General features: G+C 36.0%; 1 pseudogene; it reads left to right on the top strand.

The window, feature by feature from the left end:
- Nucleotides 1-8,064: 8,064 nt before the first annotated feature.
- Nucleotides 8,065-12,334, top strand: LOC111886629 (myosin-11-like; annotated as a pseudogene).
- Nucleotides 12,335-12,550: the final 216 nt, after the last annotated feature.

Below are 12,550 nucleotides of genomic sequence, written 5' to 3'. Positions count from 1 at the left end.
ATGATGCATACACTAAGCAACTACAATAATGATGTAAATTCCATTAAAGAAGAACCCTAGGCTATCAGGCATCATATAATCAGGCAATTCTATCACGCAAATCCTGAAGATCCCTATTGTATCACTACCATGTTGTTCTAACATATCACAAAATCAAATAATAGTATGGTATTTTGGGGTCAACTTACTGGCTTCGGCTGATCATACACATCGCATCCTCGTTGATTATTTTGAAAATCATTTAAAAAATCATATTTAAAAACTTTTCCTTAGTCTGAGACTAGATTCACATGAGTGTTTCTCCAATTCTCTCAAACCAAGGCTCTGGTACTAACTTGTAACATCCATAAAAATTCATGAAAAAATTAAACTTTTAAAACAACCCATAAATCATCATTGTCTACAAAATAGTTTTCAAAACATGTCTATATCAGAGTTTGCCCAAAATCACAAAACCAAACACGAGGAGGTGCATGATCACGTCTTTGCCTTTTCACGATCATGTGAGGTACCTGAAACATAATCCAAAACTGTAAGCCCAAAACTTAGTGAGTTCCCCTAAAATACCAATACACAACAAATAGCACATATACAATAACAACATGAATTGGGTTCACAGCTAACAAACTCGATTAAGCCTGAGCCAACATCATAAGTCTGGATTGCCATTGGCCCACAACTTATGTCTGGCTTTCTCCCCGGGCTGATCAGTCATTGGACTAAATACCACTAAGCCCTCATTACGAGTCTGGCATGCCCTTCCCGGCCCTCAGCTCGTATCAGGAATGCTCATGATCCCTCAGTATGAGTCTGACATGCCCTCCCTGGCCCTCAACTCATATCTAGCTTGCTCCTGGGTTTGTTGGCTAGAGCACAAAGTAGTACAGCCTTAACCCAAGCAACACAATATGTCGATATATAATAGATAATAACATATACAGATAAATAGATAGTATCACATGTAGTCCTACAGATCTACCAGACTAGCATATCAAAACTAGCATGCATATATACTCCATACTCAACATATCAATGAATATCCAATTATCAAACCAATATACCGGCCATGGTACCTTCAAACCGAAAGTATAGTGAGGAAAACTCACCTCACACTACTGAATCACACTAAAGGTCTCTGGCTGCTGGCTCACAAAAATCCCCGCACTATCATAACAAAATAATCATCCAATTAATAACTGGATTACAACCAAGCCTAATAGTCCATCATTAGGGTAAAATGCCACTTTACCCTTTTCCTAGTTGGGCTAAGAGCCATGCCCAAAACTAAGCAATCAGTCAAGGCCCATAGTCGAACCAATTTTCCAAATTGGGCCCAAACTCCTACTTGGGCCTTACCCTAAGGCCACTCTTCACTATGCCCTAAACACCGATACTCAGATGGTCCAATAAGGGCCCAAGCATCTCAGCCCAAAAAGGTGGCCCAAACTAGAAGCCCAAATTCCTAAACCCAATAGACTGAGTACGTGGGGGTGTACCCAGCTGTATACCTAATGTCCTCCGCCATGACCAAGAACGCGCTGCTGACCACCTATGCCCAGCGTATGCCCTGTACGCCCAACGTATGTGGTGGCCATGCATAATTTCGAATAAGAGCTTATTCCATTCAACCCAAACATCCAATACCCAGATCCAAGTCCAAGAAGGTGCTCTTAACCATAAAGTTTCCAACTTTATGGTTATGCGTGCATCGTTAAGACCCAAAACCAACTTCCTAGTTGGTCTTAACCACTAATAACCTCCACACTTTGCATGTAAGCACTAAATGATTCAAAAAACATTTTTATGACTTAACACAATTTAAATCTTCTGAAAAGGTAGCTCCTCTGGTCTTAGAGTAGCATCTACTCATTAAGTTTAAGAAAAGGGGACAAAACTCATAAAACTCCATATGGCTAGATCTTAACAGAATACAAGTAAAGTTCAAGACTTTGTACCTTCTAGAGCTTGCCAAATAGATGAAGATCTCAGATCTACGAGCTTGAATGCCACACTATAGCTTCTCAAAGAATCCTTTCTTCTTTCTTCAACACTAAACACACACACACACACACTCAAGCTCAACACACACAAGGACTAGGGCTTTCAAAATTGACTCAAAGAGGGTGGAGGCTGAAAGGGTGAGGGAAATGAGGCTCTAAGGGAGATTGTATAGGGATCAACCCTAAAAATTAGGGTTTTCAATGTCTTATAAGTACGCCCCGCATAGATAGACGTAGGCCTCGCATACTAGCTCACACCCTAGTATCCTAAGCATACACATGTATGCATGACATACTCTTCTTCCTTCCAAATTATGATTGTGCCATTAGGGATTATCATGGCTACTTCCTTCTATTAGAGGGACCAAAATGACATAAATTAAAACCATAAGGATGAATTTGTAAGTACCTGAATACCGGGGTGATAGAAAAACTGTTGTTGTAAGAGAAGGTAAGTATCCCAACTCCTTCCAAAATCTAACACGCTAACCCGAAGCATATCTTTGAGCGTCAAAATCATCTGCTCACTCAGTCCATAGGTCTGAGGGCGATAAGCTATACTGAAATGCAGCTGAGTGCCTAACTCCCAATGGAAGTTCATCCAAAACCTAGAGGTGAAACAAACATGTCGGTCCGAAACTACCAAAGATGGAACCCCATGGTGAACCACTACTTGTTGAATGTAAATGTAACCTAACTTCTCAGCAAATATACTCTCGCTAATTGGAATGAAACGCATCCTATTAAATCTATCAACAATGACCCCGATAGAATCAAGTCCATGTGTCATCATTGGTAACTTTGTGATAAAATCCATGGAGAGATCCTCCTATTTCCACATGGGGATGGGTAATGGTTGCATCTTGCCATGGGGTCGCTGATACTTGGCCTTGACTTTCCGGCAAGTCAGGAACCGCTCTACAAACCATGCTACTTCCTTCTTCATACAAGGCCACCGATAACTCAACTTCAAATCCATATACATCTTTGTGGCCCCCGAATGGATCAAAAACCTTGACTTATGTGCCTCTTCCATAATTGTCTGTCTCACTCCACCAGTAGTCAGAACCTAACCTCTACCACACTGAGTCAACAAACCCCAACTATCTCTGAAGAATAACAGACTCTGCCCCCTGATCTGCTCTGCCTTCCGATTCTCCTTTTTCAGTCCCTCCACCTAATCCTTCTTGATCAAATCTAACAAAGGAGAAATGATATCCATCCTGAGACACATACCTACGATAAGTTCACTCATTGCCTTACTGTTGGGTTTCGAGCATTCTAACACTCCTATGGTGTACATGCAACCCAATAAACCTTGGATCTATGTTTTCTCTATTATACATGAAAATAAGAACTTTCCAAGGCTTTAATCCTAACTAGCATATAATGAAGCTCTTATACTACAAAGTTCTAGTTAGATGACATACCTTTTGACGTAGCTTGATGTCTTCAAGCGTTAAGAGCTTAGCCCCAATAGTGTGGAAGCCTCAAGTGGAATCACAAATCACCAAAACACCTCGGAAGACTTTAGAGAATATGGATACTTGGTTCTCTCTAGTGAAATCGGCTATCCCTTCTTAGTGTACCACACTAGTGCCAATTTCACCAACCAAGCACATCTTTATATAGTATGGATACTAGGCTTAAACCCATGACCTTTCATTTCATATGATCCATGGGTTAAACGCTCCATGGAATATCCATGAAAGCTTAGCCCAACCTAAATGAACTTGGCCCATTCCATATATATATAAGAGTCCATATTTAATTAGTTAGTTTTGATCACTTAGTTAATTCTAAATTAATTCTTCATCAATACTAATTAAATAATATGATTCCATATTAATATATTAGAACTTATAATATATTAATATTAATCATAAATATACTATTCTCAAAAGATTATCCATATAAATTGTGTCGGTGAAGTGCAACCCAAACGGACCATGCCGGGTCGGTTCAAGTACATACCAAATATAGTTATGGACTTAGACATTAATCGAACAGTCTCCCACTTGGATAAGTCTAAAACTATTATTGAGTATGACTTCAAAACCTAACTGGAAATTGTAGCTCTTAAAGCCGGTGTCAAACTCTTATCTTTGTCAATGAACTTGTCCATTAGATAAGGGATCATATATTCCTCCATTCTAGATATCATATGGACTGAGACATGGATTATAATCATTCTCTTTGTCCGTTTGTTGTTTCCCGATTTCCTATTCATGACGACTGAATGACTGAACAAATCAAATCAGTCCTGGCTTGGCCAAGCACTCACATGTGTCATCATTAAATCATCGAGGGGCCCACAGATATCGCTTTTATCCCGAAGGTAAAAGGAATAGATAAACTTCGACTCATATGGCTTGTTCTACTACTTGTTGAATCATACACAAAGGCACGTTTTATAACATCGAGTTACTGAATGTGTTTTCGTGCAATCAATGTACAACCAACTCATAGTAACAACTCATATCTCTAGGTTTGAAGAATATAAGATATTATCGTCTCATGATCACTCGTGATAAAATCCATGAAGTGATTCCAATGAGCGCGGGTTGAATCCAATACTCAGAACTTATGAGCACTCATGAGTGTTGTAGCACTTTGTCCACCAACTTGGACCTCTACAAGCCAACCCATGATAGTCTTGATTCATATCTACTTCTAACATATGACCGACTGTGGATGGTTTGAATAACTTAGTCATTCTGGAAGAATAACGTAGTTTATTCTGGAAGTGAAAACATGCAAAGTGAAACAGAAGAATAAATGAATCAAATATGGTATCAAACCCTGTGAATATAAATAAACACTTTTATTTATCACCATACTGATTACTCATTATTCATTGTTTTGGTTTTATCAACTTTATACTTGAATTAAAAACACTAGTTGTCCCATGCTCCAAGCATGTACACTATGTTTTTCTTAAACAATAGCTTTGTCATACACCAAGTATGCACTCTAAGTTTGTCTTTGATCCTTACTTTGTGAACCAGATCGATTGAACATAACTCCAATGATTCTCATTTCACAGTCCCAATTCCTTACTACAAATGCTAGAATTCCAAATTCATGCCATTTACTAAAATCTGTTAGATTCTAAACTTATATGCATTGATCCTCTTGTAATGATTATGCACAAATTCACTTGGCAACAATCATTATAGAGTATTCCAAAGGAGATCAACCCCTTGGAAACATCCTTCTTACATTAAGTTTCTTAATCTTACACAAATTGATTGAACAAATTTCTATCTTTGAACCATTTCCATATTCCATTTTGACTATCACTTCTGAACAGGAGTTGCCTCCTTACAAATTATGTCAATATGGTCCTTCCAGAATTAATACTATACTTCCAACTGTCCTTGAGTAACCAATCTTTGGTAAACCTTAGATTGTCCTCAACAATTGCTTTATCATTTTAATCATATCCAATTCTAGACCCTTTCCCTTCTTAATGCCCCAGGCATTTGGAAAATTTTAGAAAGGATGAATATAGCACATGTAATCGATCCTATATCCAAAGCATATGGGACACGATCCATGATGTCTCACATAAAGACTAAAACAGTCTTTTGCTATAATATTTCCATTTCTATTTGCCAAGTTCTCATAATTCAGATTATGAAAAGGGATGCCGTAATCATAATCGAATTTTAGAACGCAAATAATGAACCCATATACAGAATTTCCTTGTGTTGAGCCATTCCAACATGAAATTCATATATATCCTTGACTAAATACGATTAAGACCTTAATCTAAGCTTTTAGATTTGAGATGAAGTATAATATCCTCTCCCTTAATTATAGCAAAACAACTTTTTCCCAATTGAGACCTTTTGCTTTTCTATAATTAACATTGCTAACTTGCAACCTTTATCATAATTATCATGCTCCCACTTACATGATGATTATTAGCATAACACTTATGCTCCCACTAGCTTTGACAAGTACACAGAAATTAGCTTACTTTCTTACCAAAGTTCAGATTTCTGATACTAGATTGCTTTGATAAAACTTTATCAAAATCATACACCTTGCCTTAGATAGCACACTTGTGTGTCTAAACAATTATGAAGAGGGATGTCGTAATCATAATGGTTAGACCTTTTTGCCACTTCTCACAAGTCCAGGTTAGTGTGCCGGTAAACCACACACGCTCCACTAACGAGTTTGAGAATGCAAATATTACAAATGCTATCTAGCTAAAAATATGCTTAGTGAAAGTGTTTCCTCACCATCATTTTCATGATTCAGAGAGAAACCTTATGACTCTTATATTTACTAGTGTATGTGTTCTTATCCATGTGAATTGTCAAAACCATAGTCACAAGACAAGGGTAATGACCAATCCAAATTCATATGGACTGAACTCAATCTCAATTTCTTGCCATCTGGCAGCTGAAGGGCCTGCCATTGCTTCCAAGTTGTTATGCAACCAATTGAGAACTCTAAGAACTCATATGCAAAGCCAACTTTAATTGGAATGGGCACAGAATATGTCAACACGATAGGTTATAGACCTAAAGTCGTGTGCTAGTGAAGAACTTTAGGTTTTATTCTTAATTAGTTCTTGAGGCTTTCAAGACCTTTAGGACACCCACTGTCCTCTTGACATATAAGACTCCCTTGTCAAATTAGGGTGGATTCTAATAAAGACAAACACTTCACACGATTGGCCTTAGTTGGTCTTTGTTTTATCCAAAACATCACAACTTACCAATTTCAAATGTCCAAGAGTAGAAAACTTTTACTCTTACATTTGACAAGTGTTTTAAACCTTCTTTAAGATATGTCACTCAAATTACAATCTTGGAGTATGACTCTAAGACTTGTATTGGAACTATGTATGACTCATCTTCTTGATTTAACCATTTCAACAATTCAAGTTCCTCTTCTTAGTCATAAGAATGTACTAAGATTTCTTTAGAGAACTAATTGTGCTATGGTTTCTTAATCATTAAGATGATCATAAAACTGATACTAAAGTACTCTCCCATCTTTTCAGATTTGAGAAACTTTTATCTTTCTGCCTAAGTTGATTCTTCTTATTCGCTTTGCCTTACATTGGAACCTTTTCCAATGTCTTATAATTACTCTTAAGCTTGTAAGTATAACCATATTTACTGAGCTTTAGTAAATTATGACGAATAATCTTATCGATCTTTTCTGTTGGACTTGACCAGTGTACAAGAATGTGTACTCGATCCCTTAGTCCTTTACATGACTCACACATCCATGTGAACAAGTAAATAGTCTTAATTTTTCCAATACTTGAAAGTTCTCATTCATCATGCTATTCACCTTGCATGATTCCAAGTTTCTATCCTACTAAAATTTGGGTGACGAGAATCTTTCCTTATTTGGTAAATTTAGACACTACCACAAATGAAAGAATCAAATTCATATTTCCACTCTTGCTCTTAATGGAATCTTATAAGCAATAAAACTTTTCACAAATGCCATTATAAGGATATTTTAAAATAAATAAAATCAAAATTTTTCCTTTTATTTTAAAACTTTTCGGAAAAAATATCCTTACAGTGCAAAAGCACATGAAAACTTGTTGTTATCTATTCCTAAGCAATATATCATAACTCTTAAGAAGTAGCTCAAGAATCCGATCTTCAAACTATGCGATAGAAATCCATCTACGCGACCAGATTCAGCATATTCTTTCTTTAAGTTTCTTCACTTTTCTTTGATTCTTAAAACATCAACATGTGACCCAGTCACATCATGTATCAAAAATCTCAGAATAGAAACTTAGCAGAGTTACACTACAAGAAAAAGACCCTTTTACGACGCGCAAACCACGACACTCGTTGATTTATGTTACGCAAAAGAGAGTGACATTAAAAAAGTATCATATGTTCAAAAAATTTAAGGATTTATGTCGCGCATTATTGGGCGCCCTTAAATTTGTGTCTAAACAAAAAAATAAAAAAAACACGGAGGGCACCTATAATAAAATGCTTGTCGTCTAAGGATGTCGCTTTATAAATTTTAATGGAAGGCGCGTGTTCAACCTTTAAGAGCTTAGCGGGATACGAAATCCCCAAAAATTAGAAATCCCCGCCTTGTTCCCATCTTCCTTCGTTTCTATTTTTCTCTTTTCCATGGTTTGGCTTGATGAAGCTTTAGGGATATCACACTCTAGGGCATTTTTCATAATTCTTTGGTTCAAGTAATATCTCAATTTCTCCATTTAGATCTCTCTCTCAAAACGTCAAACAGGTTGAAAAGATTTGAGATGGTGGCTCGAGGGAAAGAATAGGGCAACGACAATGGCTCCAAAGAAAAAAAGACACCACACCGGTGACTTTAGGGATGGAAGATAACTACAATGAGTGGTCAAACCTCATGAAATTGATCCACAATTTCTACCTTTCTCTCTCTCCCTTCTTTTTCACCATAATCATCTTCTTATTCATTCACAAAATTTTCAACATGAAAATCGCTGCCTCACATTTCAGTCATTCATATAAATCCCCAATTATTCAACTTGATTTCGAACCCTACCTACATCATCATCCAGGAAAAACCCTAGCTCATCATCCCTAAAACGCCAAATAGAAAAACCCATATTTAAATCCCTAAATGATTCAAATGATGATGAGAACTTAGATGAAGTCGCACCTTCTTCACCTTTCGGTTCGATTTAATTTCATTGTTGATTCAAAGTCTTAGGTAATCTTTCTTGATAGTTTTATCCTCGGATCTATTTAACTATCTTCAATCGATCGCTTCAATAACTTCAATCGATCGTTTTTTCTTCCATCACCACCGGTCCTCTTCTTCTTTGTTCGATTCCCAGGATTGATTCATGAAATCGATTTTATAAAATATATTTACAAAATTGAGATAAATCACAATGCTTATGATATCATTTCTTTGAGAAAATGCAGGTCACAAAGAATAAATTGAGATAAAGCACAAACATCAAATGGTGCCCCCCATCTTCCCCACATAAAGAAGAAGTACTTGAGAAGTGAATCATATGCAGGTAATTAAAAAATGGTCTCATAGACTTGATAAACCTTAACTTAATCAACTATTGTTGATAATATTAAGTGACATAACTGCTCATTGTAACTTTTTGAGTTAATATTATATTTACAAATGCCTTCTTCAATGGAGGTCTTTTGAAGTGGAACGCACTTCCTGCTTTGACCGAATTATATGGACCATAGGCAACGCCATAGAGATGTACTTGAATTCTACTCTTTTTTCACTTTGTTTTTTATAATTAATATTTGTTTCTAACTTTTGTTTTCGGTTTATTTAATAGAAAAAACAGGATAATAACGATATATTGGCATACTGGTTATCGAATGCCTCTACTCTTTTGCTTCTTCTTCAGCGAACTTTGAAACCAAGTGGGTCAGCATCTGGAATGGCCCCACAAAGTTTTCTAGCATCAGCTACTCGTATTGGGAGGGTGACTTCTGTAATGATTAACTATTTTGGAATTTGATTCAACATATATATAATATAGATACTATAATTAAATTTTGATTTTCTGGTTAGAGTTTCCATGGGACCCCTCAAGGAATCGAACTTCCTTCATTTGTGGATGGTGATTTGAGTAGTGGAGTTGAAGCTGGTTATACCAAAGTGGAAGCCAAGTATCCAACTTTTCTTTTTAAGCAACATTTAACAACATATGTTGAAAAGATATATGGAACAATTCGAGATAATTTGAAAAAAGAAATATCCCTGTTACTCAGGATGTGTATTCAGGTAGCTAACTTCTTCAACATTTTTACTTAATCTATTCATGTTAAGTAATTAGCAATGGACCAAATGGTAATTTCACAATTCACATTGAAGGCACTGAGAATTTTGATAGCCAGCCTGGTGAAAGGATCCTCGCGTACGGTTTCCAATTCAGCTCAACAGACACTGATTGCTCATTGGCAAGGAATTATGAAGAGTCTTGGAAGTTTCTTGAATGTTCTAAAAACAAATAATGTTAGTGTGATTTTTGTTTTTTTTTGTTTTTTTGTGTTTATTTATTTTTTCTATTTCTAACCTTTTTGTGAAATGCTTTTAGGTTGCACCGATTTTGATGCGTAAAGTTTTCTCACAAATATTCTCGTTTGTGAATGTTTAGCTATGTAACAGGTATATATTTATTATTTGTATAGTGTATTCTTTTTTGATGTGAATATAAAATATGATTCTGGGCCTTCGGGCTTTTTTTTATTTTTTTTATAAAATGCAGTCTACTTTTGAGATGTGAGTGTTGTTCGTTTAGCAATGGTGAGTATGTGAAAGCAGGATTGGCTGAACTAGACCACTGGTGTTTTAACGCAACTGATGAGGTAATTCTGGAGTGATATATTCTTTCACTGGAATGGAATTAACGATTCCATTCCTTCCTCAATTCCATCATGCCAAACACTACTTTGTATTTTTATTTGCTAAACAAAAGGACTGCAGTATTCAGGTTCTACTTAGGATGAACTAGACCACTAGCTAAACTAGATCAGTAGTTGAACTTGAAGCTGCATATAGTCAGGTTAGTGATCTGTTGATCTTCATTAGTATCTTTTCACCAATCTCTTCCCAATATTTTGTGTTGATTTGTATAATATGTGAATTCAATGTATAGTTTTGACTCTACTTCTAATTAGTATTTTTGTATAATTTTAGAAAGCGAAAGTAGCCTTATCAAGTTTCTGGTGGTTGCAGGGGCTACCCTTTGACAAAAAAAAGCAAGACAACTTGGGATTTTAGTGATATCAGACGAAGTCTATGCCTACCAAGTTTTTTGGAGAAAATCCATTCATCCCCATGGGAGTATTTGGAGATATAGCACCAGTGATGACGCTTGGGACATTATCAAAACGATGGATTGTTCCAGGTTGGTGCTTTGGTTGGATAGCAATAACCGATCCTAGTGGCATTCTTCACAAAACTGGGGTTTCTCTCTTCCTTTTTTCTTTCTTGCATGTTTCTTAAGCATTTATCATATTTTTTGTACACTTCTAGAGCACATATCAAGTTTTCCTTTTGTGGTACATTTATGATCGTGTCAGATTTCTAGTTCCATAAAGAGTTGTCTCGAGTTAACAGCAGACCCACCCACTGTAATTCAAGTATATGATTCCATAGTCTTAGATCTTACTTTAGGGCACCCATGGCATCTATTATGGTCTGTGTTGACCCACCCGATATGGCCTCCTTCAGCAACCCAAGCTTCTCCTCCACCTTCTCTTTCACTATAGCAGGAACCTTCTCTCCCAATTCTTTCAGTTGTTTCTTTGTCTGGTAAACCACTGAATCAGCTTGGTTCTTTGTGTCTATCCTTATCTTCTTTCGCAAACTTCTCAGCTTCATTCACCATTCTTTTTACCTATTTCATCATATTATATAATATATTTAGCCAAGAAAATAAATATAAGTGAAAAAGAAACACAGCCTACATTACAATTTACAATAATAGTAAATACCTCATCATTAGGAGTGTGCTAGCACCAGTAATGGTGATATCTAGCTTCTTTCCTGTACCCTTTTCAATGGCAGTGACAGACAAAATACCATTTGCATCAATGTCAAACTTGACTTCAATTTGTGGGACCCCACGTGGAGCATGAGGAATTCCATCCAACCGGAAGCTTCAAAGAGACTTGTTGTATTTAACGAATTCTCTCTCGCCTTGAAGAACATTGATTTCAACCAGAAGCCTTCCAGGTCTGGTCTTTTAACATTTTTGGTCAAAGGGCAATTTTGTCATTGTGCTTAATGGATGAATAAAGTATGATGCAAAAAGATGAATAAAAACTAATTTATCAAAAGGCCAATAGAGTTACTGGTTCACTCTGCTTAGCCACTAGAGTTGGTGAGGATATGATTGTTAACAGGTTCGTCAAGTAATAATAATGATTAACGGGTTTGGTTTTGACTACTTTTTTAAACCTCAAGGGATGGAAGTGAAATATTCTGATTTAACTTTTTTTTTTGGAAATTATGAAGTATGAAAGAGTATGAAGAGAGGGCACTGTATCTTGCTTTAAACTGGTTGAAACTTGATGAGTTGAAGGAACTCAATTCCATTCATTTTTTTTTATTATTAAAAGACCATAATGCACTCATAGATTATGAAAATTAATAACAATTTAATTAAATGGATGAAATTCTTCAAACCTGATGTTTGAAGGATTTTACCATATATTCCTAGTGAAGGGTGGAAGGAATTGAATTCCATTCATTTTTTTTATTAAAGACCAAAATACCCTTATTTCTATAAAATAAAAGACAAACAACCCTTCATCATATATGATAAAAAACCAAAATACTTTAGTGTATATATACTCTGATATAAAAACTTTAAATTGCTTAATTTTTATTTTTGAACTTCATTTTATTATGATTTGATTCCTTAGAATAATAACAACCAAACTGTGAACCTTAGAATAATAACAACCAAACTATACATTACAAGGAATAAGTGTTGAGGGATCAGGCAAGACAACACTTGCTTTGAATGTAATCAAGGAAGCACAAAAGCTTGGAGCTACGTTCCAATT

This window comes from Lactuca sativa, chromosome 4 (genome assembly GCF_002870075.4).
Source record: "Lactuca sativa cultivar Salinas chromosome 4, Lsat_Salinas_v11, whole genome shotgun sequence".
Taxonomy (NCBI): Eukaryota; Viridiplantae; Streptophyta; class Magnoliopsida; order Asterales; family Asteraceae; genus Lactuca; species Lactuca sativa.
This window is presented reverse-complemented; position numbering and strand designations above follow the sequence as displayed.